At 38.5% G+C, this 13,587-nt stretch overlaps 1 long non-coding RNA gene across 1 annotated transcript in view; it reads left to right on the top strand.

Moving 5' to 3' along the window:
• Positions 1–13,587, top strand: part of LOC123613024 (uncharacterized) — a 485,726-nt gene that overhangs the window by 443,006 nt on the left and 29,133 nt on the right. Inside the window, exon 6 of the long non-coding RNA XR_012503154.1 lies at positions 12,698–12,906. This is a non-coding gene — a long non-coding RNA (uncharacterized LOC123613024). The remainder of the gene's footprint in view (positions 1–12,697; positions 12,907–13,587) is intronic.

Genomic DNA, 13,587 nt, shown 5'->3' with positions numbered 1-13,587 from the left:
GGCTGAAGTAATTTGATTGTCATATTGTTGTAGATTTTTGCTTTGTGTAATGTATCACCCCTGCTGTTCCATTAAAAAAATTCTATACTCTTCCATTATTCAGCAAGGCCTAATGATTATTCCAACATTTGTACATGCTGCACTGTTATTTTGACTTTAATTGACTTCACTTTTTAAATTAAGCACATTGGTTTTAACACTGTTGTTGACAAGCTTGGCTTTGTCATTATCAGCATTGGTTCCCATATACATTCCATACTCATTGGCATTTTATTTAGACTCATTATAAATGATAAGAGCAACACATACACTGAGTTTATCACCACCTCTAACATTAATTTATTTCACAAATTATTAATACATAGTGGTCTGCAGAATATTTTAAGGGACCAGTTGCTCTGTTTAAAGTATCTTTTAAAATTAAATCATTAAGCCTTTAGTTTTCAAATTAGAAATAAAGGTTTGATTATTTCTGAATGTGTAATAATCTTTTAAGGAAAAGGACACATGTTTTACCCCACCAGTTAAATAGACTCACATGTAACAAGCACACATGGTGTTGTTAGCTGTGTTTAGTAAGACATATAAAAATATGATTTGTATAAATTCAGAAAAGTAGTCATTTTTGGAGGCAAATTCTTTCATTTCTTTCAATTATTTAAAAGTTTACTAAAATAAATCTTTACAAATATGAATTTATCATAGACAATATGTTCTTTTAAGGACAGAGTAATACCCTACAAGGAAATAATACCCTTGCAAAACCCATTAAAATGTCTCCTTTTGAATGATATCTCAGTCGTTTATCACAACACAAGATAATGGAAAACAGGCCATAGACAAAATAAGTCAAGCTTTATTTAGCTGAGATGTTAGAAATTGGTGAACTGAAAGGAAGAGCTGGAAAGAGAACAAAATAATGGTAACTTTTAAGATGAGTAAGTCAAAGTTTAAATATTTTTAAAAACTGCATGATGATATTTTGTGGTTTTCATATCTCTGAATAGAAATCTGGCACAAATCTGGCTGGTAAAAATTCTATAAATGGCACAGACACACCTTATTTGGGGAAGCGTTGACATGAGAACTCTTATCTCCACTTTGCCATCTTTGTTTTGTTAGTGGACAAGAATGAATGAATGAATGAATGAGTCACATGGGATTTGCCTGCCATTTGGTCATCTGAGGGACAGAGGACAATGGTTTCAAAGTGGGCCCTTCTGCCCTTGTCTGGTGCGGCTTCATTGCCTCAGTCCTGACGGCTGATGCACCTGCTGCCTGGGATTTATGTTCAACCTCTCCTTATGCCTCTGTGTGCCTGACCTAGCTCTATTAGCATAACTTCCATTCCCCGTGACAACATGAATAAAAGATGACTGGTGTGACCTCAGAAAGTGCCAAGATAGTATTGATGTAATGAGCCCAATATCCACTGTTTTATGCATTGCCATACAGTAGCAATCTTAATAAAAGGTTAAACAGCATTATAATGCATGCTTCTCGGATGTCTCTCTGACTCATGGACTTCACTTTTCTGTTCTCTGGTGCTCCTTTTGAGTTTTACCAATAATCAAAAAAAAAAAAGTCCTCTTTATTTTGGTAAACCTATAACAAAGCAAGACAAACAAAAGAAAAGTTTTGCTTTCAGTCATCTCAGTGTCAGAAAACAAGTTCTTTCACTTCCCATTAGTTTCTATTCAACAGCAACTATTATTGCTAATAGACTAGAGAAATCACTGCCTTTACTCTGACTTGAATATCCCATTTTAATGTTCACAATTCTGCTCTACCACCTCATCTTCTTGGCTTTCCACACTTTTTTCTGACAGTGAAAATCTAAAATAAAATCTTATTACTAGACGCCCCTCAATACCAGCCTTGTATTGCATTTTTTTCCTTTTCACCTTGATATATTGTAAAGACCTGTTGTACATGGAAATCTTAGATGCAAATACTCTCATTAACTAGCTCTGAAAAGCCCAGTGAGAAGAATTGCAAATGTGCATAGGAAATGATCAAGGAGTCCCCTCTTTCTGGAGCTTCTTGACCAGAAACAACACCAGTCAGTTAAACTTTTCATCACCCTTCTCCTTAGCTGTGTGAATAGGCAGGAACTGGAGGGGGATGGGAACGTAGCAGGCACACGTCTAAAGTAATATCACACCTTGCCAACAGCATCCTTTATTATATCTTTCTTTAAAACCAAAAGCACAGCACACTCATATTCATCCTTTCAACAACAAAGAGAAAATAGTGTGCTTTTTGTAAGTTCTTTAGAGAGCAAATCACAGGTGCTCTTGTAATATTATTCTTTGCTTTCTTGCTAGGTCTGTTACTTAGATGATCTGGAAATACAACAATATGATAACAACTAACACTGCATCTTTGGGCCTTATAGGTAGATTAAAAATCATTTAGAAACCAGCAATTGCTGAAACGTCTTACCACTTCAAACCTCAAATTTACTAGTTGACACATTGGTTGTGTCACTCTGCATTTTGAAAGGGTGACGGTGAAGCAACAAACAGGGAAGAAGTTTTTCGAATATCTACTGTGTTGCCTCGATAACATCATGTCTTTTTGGAGCATTGCATCGCTAGCTTAACAGAAAATGACCAGATGTCATTTGACATGACATTATGCAAGCAGGCACCACTGTCGAAGTTGTGAAATGGTAGCTTTCATGTAGCAAGATGTAAAGTTAATTAGACCACATTCACTGGGCTTTGTCTTGGAGAAAACAAATACCCTTATATCCTGTAGCGTCTCTAGGATCCTTGAGTAACGAGAAAATCACGTACTGTTCCTACATCTACTGAAGACTCTTGAATGACTTATTTAAGAAAATTCTAACAAGGATACATACATCATTTGTCTCCCTTCAGTTTGATAGTGATTCCAACAGTTAATGAAATCTATTTTTTTTTAATTTTTAAAAATTTTTAAAAGCTTTTGTTTTGGTGGGGGGAGGTAATTAGGTTTATTTTATTTTACTTTCTGGTGGAGGTACTGGGCACTGAACCCAGGACCTCGTGCATGTTAAGCACACACTCTACCACTGAGCTATACTCTACCGCCCTGAAGTTTCTTGTACGGGTAAAAGTTGTAGGAAAATGGAGATCCACCTACTCCGAGTTAAGGTGACATTTGATGTTAAAAAGGAGCAGTAGAGAACAGTCAGGATTCTACAATGTGCAATGTGGATTATCACTGAGGGAAGGATCCTTGATGAGGACTAAGTAGCTATGAACACAGCCCTACAAAACTCAACCTTGAGATTGCCAGGAAAAAAAAAAAATTGGCTGCTCAAAAAATTGAAGCAGATGTCAGATGCAAGCAGCTGTGGCCTGGGAAATTCAACAAAATTCCAATATTCAAATTGCTCCTCTAGATAAAAACTGCTTGATAGCACAGTTTCAGATTTGATCTGGACTGCCAGTGAACCATCTGCTTAGAATGAAAGTAATCTGCTGACATTGTCGATACAGGTAGGCGTCAGCGTCATTTGGTTGGAAAAAGAACACTGCTAAGATGTTTTTGGGTGAGTTTGTTAGGAAAGCAGTAGAGTAATTAACCCCAGTTTTTAGGATCGTGAACACCAGAATACAGAAAGACAAAAAGTGTGTCTGCCTCATTATTTAAGCACTATTTGAAAAAAAAAAACAAAACAAAAAACAAAAAACAAAAACAAACAAACAAAAAAGTCAAAACAAAAACTAAAACAAAACAAAGTAACAACCTTCACTCTAATTTTAGCCTCAAAATGGAATATTCTGGTAGAGATTGAAATTGGGTGCGAATATTGGGAAAATTACATTCCCGGCACCAAGGAAAAAGTGATAATCATTCTGTTAAACTTGACCTTGTGAGAATAATGGAAATGTACAGAGGGTTAGGAAGCAAATTGTTAAGCAAATTGTGAGCTTTAAAAATTCAGCATCTCACGTAAAGGAATAAATCCCTAGAGGGTTGGGGAAGACAACTTTTATTTTACCCAGCTCTGTGTTGGATAAAATAAACATATGTAGATGCTGAAAGGCTGCTCACAAATAGGTCAGCTTGTGGCGGAAGTCTTTCATAATTCAGGATACATCGGCCTTAGCAGTAGCTGGGAATAAGAGCAAGTAATCAGAAGTGACCCAAACAGCGACACCAGAGTTTCCAGATGGTATAGAAAAAGGTCCATGATTTATGATTGCCGGTGCAGTAAATAAATCTAAAACAATAGGCGTGGATGGGGAAGCAGTCGCAGCTGACCAAAAGAGCAGTTGTAATGCAACCCGCAGCAAGCTTGGTGCCAGAAGTAATTGACATAGTCGTCAAATCAATTTCCTAGGGTGCAGACGCTCAAGCACTCAGTCTGATTCCGTATGCTGCGCAGCGCCTGGATTATACAGCTGCCTCTAATTCTGATAGCCTTAGCTCAATGTGAATCCAATGCAAGGAACTGTCTGGAAGTGAACAGTAATTATTAGGCTTCCTTTCTGCAGGTTTACTGTGTTCTAGTCAGATTACTCTATTTTGAGATCACATACATTTCATATTAATTATTTAACATTTAGCTGATCTTTTTTCTCCTCCTCCTTTATCACCAAACTCACTGACATCTCTGAAATCCACAGTCTTTTCTCCTAGGGCCCCCGTGGGTACCGTTTCAGCACCAAGGAAAGGCCTACGCATGGTATGATATTCTTTATATCGACTATGGAATCAGCTACTTGGTTGCAAATATGTAGTAACCCATTCGGAGAGGGATCTAGCTATTTTTCTGTAGTTCAACTCAGTGCAGTAATAAGAGTAAATAATCTTTTGCTGCAAATAATTTCATTGGCATTCATTGATTTTTCAATCATCCAATGTTTATTGAATGTCTGTGGCACATCAGAAACATAATTAGACACTAGGGTATCAAGGTAAGAGACAGAATCCCTGCCTTAAAAGTAGTCATAGCTTAGCGAGCTCATGAGACACCATCTGTAAAGAATCACATGAGGAAAGTTACCAAGAAAATACCGAGGGCAAGTGGGGACAGAGAGGAATCCCCTAACCCAGCTGTGGGTGGGGTGAGATTGGAGAGCAGTAGGGGAAGGATTTTGGAGATGCCAACATTTCCCATGAAATCTGAAAGATGATGAAAACTTTGCCAGGTTGAGAGGGGATTGCTCATATTACAGGGAAGCCCAACAGCAAGAAAAGCATGGCATTTCATTTTCAGGGAGTCATGTACTCAGTGCGGCTGGAGCATAGGGTTTCATAGTGAAGAGAGTGGAAAGCATTGAAGAGAGAGAAAGGCACAGATACGGGTGAGATGGCAGAGGGCAAGGGCGGTCCTGCCTCTAGAATTTACACAGTGCGTTCACCTGTACACTACTTGATGCCCACAGCAGTTTGTGAGAACGTGATGGCTCCTATCTGAAAATCAGCAAGGATCAATGTTGACAGAGGTCACCTGGTCATTTACCAAAGTCCCGTAGCTGGGAGTAGGCCCAGATCTGTCTGCTTTAAAGACCCCACTCACAACACAGTCTTCATCACTTGGCTTCTCCATCAAGGGTTCCCTTGGTACTGTTCTCAGCCACTTGTGACGATTTTCAAACTTTTCAAAAACACAAAGGCTGGATGATGGGGCTACAGCGGTATGTGAGATGGCAAAGGAGAAAGAGGAAGCAAAGTAGAAAGCAGAAGAAAAGGAGGAAGAGGAAAAAAGTGGATGTTAATTTCAAAACACTAGAAAGACAGAACAAGCTGGCCAGCACCCTCCGGGACATACAGAGAGAAAATAAATCCACAGGGACCGCAGACTCAACAGAATTTCTATTGTTGGGAAAGGTCTTTGAGAGAGCAGATTAGAAGATGATAAATCACATCGTTAACAAGCTATTTGTTTGCTATTAATTTAACATTCTATCTGTAAAAATAGTGGAGGCTGAAGAGTCAGAAAAAATGATAGCAAGTTGATGATGCAGACTGGCTGAGCTGTCACCAAGTGCAGAGATGAAAACAGAGACCCAGGATATGAAAAAAGCTGGTAGGACTGGAGGAGCCAGCAGTGAAGACAAGAGAACCATGAAAGGAGTGAGGACCCAGAGAAAATTCTGAGAAGCAAATGAGAAAAGAACAAGAGGGAAAATTGCAAAGTTCACAAAAGCAAAAGGATCAAAACAAGAAAACAAGTTACCTTGAAGAGATACTTAAAATAAAAAATAAAAAAATTTCAACTAAAGAATTAAACCTGCATTTTAAAAATAAGTTGCATTTTATATATATTTATAAAATAATACTGGACTTGTAGAACAATTAGATAATAATAGTATAAAAGAAAAAATACTTCTATTTCACTATTTTATGTGCTTCCTTCCAGTCATTTTTCTCTAGACACTTTCACATAACTGTTCAGAATGTAGAAAATGTGTTTCATTTTTCTTCTGGTATTTTAGAATAAATATTTGCAATATTATATAATCAATTTTATAAGTATTTTCTTTCGAACATGATTTAATGACATTGGAAAAGAGCATACTATTATTTCTTTGAGAATGTGTATTTTGGTTAATGAGTAATTTCCAGGTGGATGAGATTACCTGTTTGTTGTATTTTAACTCAGAATTTTTATGGCTCTAAAAACAACTCTCCTTCCAAAGTTACAAAATATTTAAACATATCTAATATTGTAAATTTTAATGAATACATGTAATAAACATGAGGCGTATATGCAGGTATCTTCTGTTTTATCTAGTAATGCAAAGAAAATTCAAATAGAGTAAAAATCTATTTTTCTACTCTTTTTCAATTTTGTGAAAACAATTCAGAGGCAGGTTGAAATACATGGGTCATGTTGTCCACACACGATGACTCTGCTCAGCATCACGTTGTCTACAAGGTGAAAAAGACGTGCTGTGGGAGAACGTGTGGACGTCTCTTTATTACTGCAGAAATGCAGAAACACACAAGGCAGATCGTGTTTAGAGCACTTAATCCACCATTCTGTCTAATAGAACATCTGAGATCACTGTATCCTTTGGCGTATCTCAGTGGTTATCGGACTCAAATATGCCGACACTCTAGTTGCGTGGGAATTTGTAAATTTACGGTATATGCACTTGACCCAATTAATTTTGTCTAGTTCTAAAACAAGTTTCTCTTATGATTATAATAAAATGTCAAAATTAACTAAATATTATCTTACAGTCTGCATCAGTTAAAGTATTATTTCAAGTTAAGTTTCAATGCAATGGATCACATTTTTTTAATCTAGCATAAATAATTTATCAGAGGAAAAGAATAACAACACTAGCATTTTTTTTTTAAGTGTGGACAAGATGATCTTCTGCAGTCTCCCACAGGAGACAACTTATTAGTGAGGGAATAATCCATTCACAGTGTTTGCATTGAAATACATTACAAAGAAAAAGGCTATTCGAATTACAGCAGGATACATTTGGGGAAACGACTCGCAGACAAGAAATATGGAGCTATTTGGACCACTCTATTCACAGTTCCAGATGAAGAGACTGATTTGACAAAAGATGCCTTTAAAATGTGCCTGCTTCTCAGTAGAATTCCATGGTCACAAAATAGCCACTACAGTAGTTCATTTCGCAAAATTTGTTCCTGTTACATGCCAAACCCTGAGCAGACAAAAGTGAGCAAAATAAACAGTCTCTACCTTGTGGAGCTTTGATGTGATACACTCTCAAAATGTTTTCACAATGACAAAAACAGTCAAATTTATTTTATCATATGCTAAAGAAAACATATGAGCTACAATTTTTTGACGTATATATAAAACAATTGTTATATGTATAAAACATACACACATATATATATATAAAACAATTTGCTGGATTGGTTGCAAAAGGAGGAGGACTACAGATATTTAGAGTTTTATGTGAAAATAATGAGAAACACCTCTATAACTGAAAACATGTTGACCTTTCAAATTACACATTTAATTGCCCTAATTGCATTTTTTTATGTTGAAAAGCACTGGACGAATCTTTGAAGAAAGGATTTCTCTTTGACCTATAGCATCGTCTACACTATTTGGTGGTTATATTTTATGTCCATCTCATCTTTCTCAATTTCAATATATTGATTCAATTCAAAGAACCATTTTTAAACTAATGAACTACATAAAGAAGATGTTTGAAAACATTATTTTATTAATTTTAATTCCTATTACCTATTCCTCTCAAATGACTATCTTAAATTCTAAAGCCCTGGGAGCAACGAAACATCTTTGATGTAAATGAGAATAATCTAGTAATTAACCCCAGATTTTTTTCAGCACTAAATGTGAAAGCAAAACGAATCGGTGTTAATGATGAAGGAAATTCTAGACCTAATGGCCTTAAGGTATCAAGTTTTTTCTCTTAGTCAAGAAATGGATTGATTATATTTAGTTTCTTAATGAAGTTTGTTTTGAAAGAAACTTCTCTAAGTAGTTTTCAGGAGAGATGATCATGATAGTGTTAGTTTCAAAGTTCATGCTGAGAAATGACTTCTTGTCATATTTTTCTGTCCCACAGACATAATACATTTATTTATGTGAGGTAGATGAGTAGCTTCTAACCCCTGCTGCAGGTATCTGGTTTCAGAGGGCATTGCTCAACATGGAGTAGTTATTAAACACTTTCTAAACCCAGTTCACAATCCTCCTGTTGCTGAAGCAGTTGCTACAAAATAGAGATGTGAGAAACCTGTCTTCATCTGTCTTCTTCATCTGTCTTCCTCCCTATGTTTAGAGTGGGGTATGTCAAGATATCACCACCAGTCAGGAACTCAATTTCATCACCCATAGAACTGATTCAGTTGTACAATTATTCTAATGTAAAATTCAGGAAAGGAGTAACATCTGTCTTTCCTATGAGACAAACATAGACGTGTCAGTGGTTACTTTAAAAACATGTTCCTACCATGATCATGAAATTAACATACTGTCCAGGAGAAATGTATTTTTTATAATAACCTGAGTGATATATTTGTGAAATGCTTATATGTAGATGTATAGTACATGTTTAGTAAGACAGTTTCTTTGAAATGAGAAGCTTACCATATGTTTCCATCCTGCCTAGGGAACAAGAGATTATATAATGAGTCAAAAAAAAAAAAAAAACCCAAGAAACAAGTGATTAGCTAACATAGTGATTAAATTTCAACCTTCCAAGATTTATATTTTTATTTTACAAAATGTTGCCATCTCCGCCTACAAGTAAGACATGGCAAGAGCTAGGAAAGGTTTTCGGGTAACCGTGAAGAAGACGGCGCTGACAAGCGTGAGAGTAGTGAGACTTCATCTTATTTCAAAGCAGAATTCACCTGAATTATCTCTTTCCATACCTAGCGCCTCCCTCTGGAGCAGAGGCCAGGTTTGTCTGCTGTCCAGGATAATAAGAATTATGTCTCCCTCTAGGATAAAGTTTGGGAAGGTTTGCTTGGTAAAAGATTTGGGTTTCCTAGCTCAGGATTCCCTAGCTGTGATATAAACCCACTGTGTAGGCAACATTCTCTGCCACCCTGCAGGGACTTGGGGGGCCAGGACGGGGAAGAGCCAAACCTGAAACTGAAACTCACCCTGCTGTGGGACTACACGTCGTGAAGTTCTAGAATCCATGAAAGTAGTGGCCAAACTTTTTAAGTGCGGACAGGATAAAATCTCTGACCCTGAACACTCTTGCCACTTCCATGTAGAATTTTTATCTTTTGGCTTATGGAAGTATAATTTTTCACTCTCCAAACTGAAACCATTTATTTGTATCATCTTGGTATTCTGAATTTGCCCCCATTCTCCTCCTCCATCTTTTCATCCTCTTTCTCTCCTATACTTTACTGTTGCCATGTCTGATTGATAGCATCTTCTGTACCATCCATATCACTCTCTAAGCTCATTAAGGTCTTTTGCTGACAGCAGCACAATGGGACCAATATGTGCTCTCAACGATGTGCGAGAGAGCTGTGCTCTCTCAACACCGACTGTAAAGAATTCAATTGGGTTAGAATAGTTTTCCCTCATGAATAGATATAGGATGGCTCCACGCTTTCTGAACATGCTCTGCAGGGCTCCCATCAAGAACCCAAGTGGTGTAGACAGGAAGAGAAACCTCTATCTTTGTTCAAAAAGGTAGCACATTGCCAAGATGGACCATGTGTCTTTCGGTGTGCTAGATCTAATTAATTCCTTTTCCATATAATGACCGAGAAGAACCAAATGTTGTGTAGAATATAAATACGTGGTACCAGGTAGTAGAAGGGAAGTCACTTATGATGGAAAATCCCTGTGTAGGTTGCACAGCTGACCCCAAGAGCCACATGTCCAGCTGTACTTAAAGGATTTCTGTCTCTAAAGGACATTAAGATGTCATCCCAAGATTGACATAAGGTGATTCCATGTATGAAATTATAATTCTGAGATTTCTTAAAACTGACTACAAAAGTACAAGGACTAAGTTTCAGCTCAAAAGAACATTGGCCTCTCGGTTTCTTAGTGTTTGGGACAGACACCGGAGAGGAGTCTGAAACGTCGCACTTCTCAGTGTGGCATGATGTTACATGCGGTCGGTATGCGAAATCTCTGCTGAAGCAGGTGGGAGAGAGAATGCGATTTTATTCTGCCAAATAATTCCTCCGAGCGATGGAAATAAGCACTTGCTGTGAGTCTGAATGAAGCAAGGGTAATACTCATCAGAATACACTATGAAGTAATTTCATATGTCTAGGTGATTCTTTTGGTTTTCTTTTCCAGAGGCTCTGCTGGAGTTCCCACAGACAGGTGTCTGTCAAACGCTCTTAGCCTTTTGAAGTTTAGTGGTTCAGGAAGACAAAAGGAAGGTGATGTTGGCTACAGGAGAACACAGAGGCACATCAGGGTCTTTCTATAATGTTGCCCTTAGAGTCTGTGCCCTGAGACCAGAGTAACGAGGCTTTATATGAGGTTATCTGGGTGATTTCCAAACTAATCTCCAATGGGTTTTCATTTGATTAGCTTGCATTTCATTCTAGAGCAAAAGATTATCACATTAATAAGTTCCTAGATATCTGTAAATGAAAGTAGAGTTAGGAAGGAAGGAAGGAAGGAAGGAAGGAAGGAAGGAAGGAAGGAAGGAAGGAAGGAAGGAAGGAAGGAAGGGAGGAAGAGAGAAAGAAAGAGAGAAAGAAAGAAAGAAATCCAATAATTTTCTTAACTTTTCTTCAAGGTCAGATTAATTCAGGCCCTTTTATGAATACATCTTCCTCCTTATCCAATGCAGGGATCTCCCAGAGGAGCAAGGAGTTTTGACCACGGCACAGAGAATGCCTGCAGGTTCCCTCAGTTTAGGCTGGAAGACTCTGAGCAGTTACCCACAGACCAGAGAACACCCTTCTGAGTTAGATGTACTGTGTGTTGGACCTGACCTTGAGGAATTTCACATCTACAATTTCCCCTTCAAAAATGACAGTTATAATCAAGGTCGTGACCTTTCCTCCCAACATCACACAATTAATTCCTCACCTCTGTTTTGTTTTGAAAATGCAGAACAGCCTTTCAGGGGCTGCATATCAATACCATGAGAAATGGAAAGATGTCAGAAAGAGCCATTTGCAGCCGACCATGTGCCTGCTCTGAGAGCTGGTTACACAACTCAGCAAATAGATGGCATGCACTTGTCTGGAGGAAGATGGACTGCAAATAAATTATTAAGCTTTCCCTACTGGCGGATGGGACATTTTCACATAGACTGCAATGCGTGTCATCACATACAGCAAAAGGATAAACAGACACGGACCGGCTTGAAGAAAATTGACAGTGACTTGTACATCCTTATTCATAACCACTTCTTTCCAGATTAAGAAAGCTCTGAACAGCAATTTCTATAACAATCCTGTAGATCTCTTTATAGATCTCCCAAATCATGCAAACACATATACACACAAACCCCAAAACACCAGAAACAAAACCAAAAACACTCTGTTGATTAAAAACTAAGAGTTTTAATTTGTTGGCTCAGATGGTTGCTAAACAGTCAAACTAGATTGTATTTTAAGGGAGGTGAGTCAAGCAGAGCGCATTGCTGGCTGGAAGGTAAAAGATGGAAACTTATTTTCGTATCATTCTATGCTAAGGACAGCTGAATGGCTCTTTTCCTTCTTAAACAGTTCTGTTTCCCCCTCAGTCACAGATGTTTATCTGTCTCTGCCTATGTTAATAAAAGGAGATTATTTGAGGCAATATGTGACCAAAAACTTAGATTTAAGATAAGGTAACCAGAAAAGCTAGGGTAGAAATGAGACCAAAGTGAACTTTTTTTTTTTCCTACTTCAAAGAAACAGAATAAAAATTATTGAAAAGTCCAGGAGTTGAAACAAACAAACCAAAAACAAACAAACAAACAGAATCCTACTGTACTTCAGTGTGAAAAATGTGTCAAGGATTGAAAGTGGTAGAATATAAAGAAAGTCTTGGGGGGGGGCCCTTTTGAAGACTAGCAGGGAGAGGCATAAAGAAGAATTGGGGGTGAGGGCTGCTTAAACCTCAACTCAAAGCCAGACCACCCAGTGGAATTTATGCCCCGCCCTTTGCATGCCGTTTATAGTAAGAGCACGTGGTGAGAAAATATGTTTGTTAAGTCGCTTGCTCTGCTAGTTATGGAACAAATCTTACTTGAATGTGTATATATTCACGGAGGATTCAGAAATGATTTTTCTTTTCTTCTTTTTTAAGATTATTGCCTAAAGGTGAAGAACTGCTTCCGGTTTGAACTCTGTCATTACACAAAGTAATGGATCCATTGGACTTACCGTCTCAAAGGATGAGAAGAGGGGCACTCTACCCCTTTGCAGGCATCTCTGGAAATACCAGCACACAACCTGAACTCTCACTCAGTTTCTCATCGTGCCCTCACCGCGGCCACTCACCGGTTGGACACACAGGTAAGCGACAGGAGGTTGTGCCTAGACATCTTCCTACCCTCGCTAGTACCTGACTCTGTAGTACTTTGGGGAGGACGCGTAAAGGACATAAAAATCATAATATCAGAGGGAGGCAAGTCCGGATGGCCTGGGAGGCCCATGTCCTTGCTTCTCGGAGCTCAGCCTGACGCTGGCTGCTTGGATGTGACGTCACTGGGTGGAGAAGTGTCCACGCCGGAGGCCGAGCTCAGGAAGCTTCTATTCTGAAGGCTGTTTCCTGGACCACAGCTCTCCCACCATGTGTTCCTCCGCTCTGAACGCCGGGTCCCTCTCCTGGAACCCTGTCCACGGTGTATGCCGTTCTGGCTTATGTACTCTGAGATCATCAGAGCTGCACGGCCTGTGTGTTTTTCTGCTTCTCAGCTAATCATTTTGCTCCCTAGTCTCTGTGTATATTCACACTTTGTAACGGTGGTGGTGGTGGTGGTGGTGGTGGTGTGTGTACGCCCAGACCCTTTAGAACAGCAATTGTAGGACCAAATCAGAAAAAAAAAAAAAAAAAAAACCTAAACTGATAGATATTTGAATTCTCTCCCTAAGCAGTCCCGTGGCTGCCATCTCAGACACTCAGTCCTGGTCTTGAATCCAACTCGGCTGGGATCTCTTTTTCTAAACTGTCCCAGTACTGAATCCAGTCAGCTC

Source organism: Camelus bactrianus, chromosome 29, assembly GCF_048773025.1.
Source record: "Camelus bactrianus isolate YW-2024 breed Bactrian camel chromosome 29, ASM4877302v1, whole genome shotgun sequence".
NCBI classification, from domain to species: domain Eukaryota; kingdom Metazoa; phylum Chordata; class Mammalia; order Artiodactyla; family Camelidae; genus Camelus; species Camelus bactrianus.
Note: the sequence above shows the minus strand (reverse complement) of the source record. Positions and strands in the feature narration are given on the sequence as shown.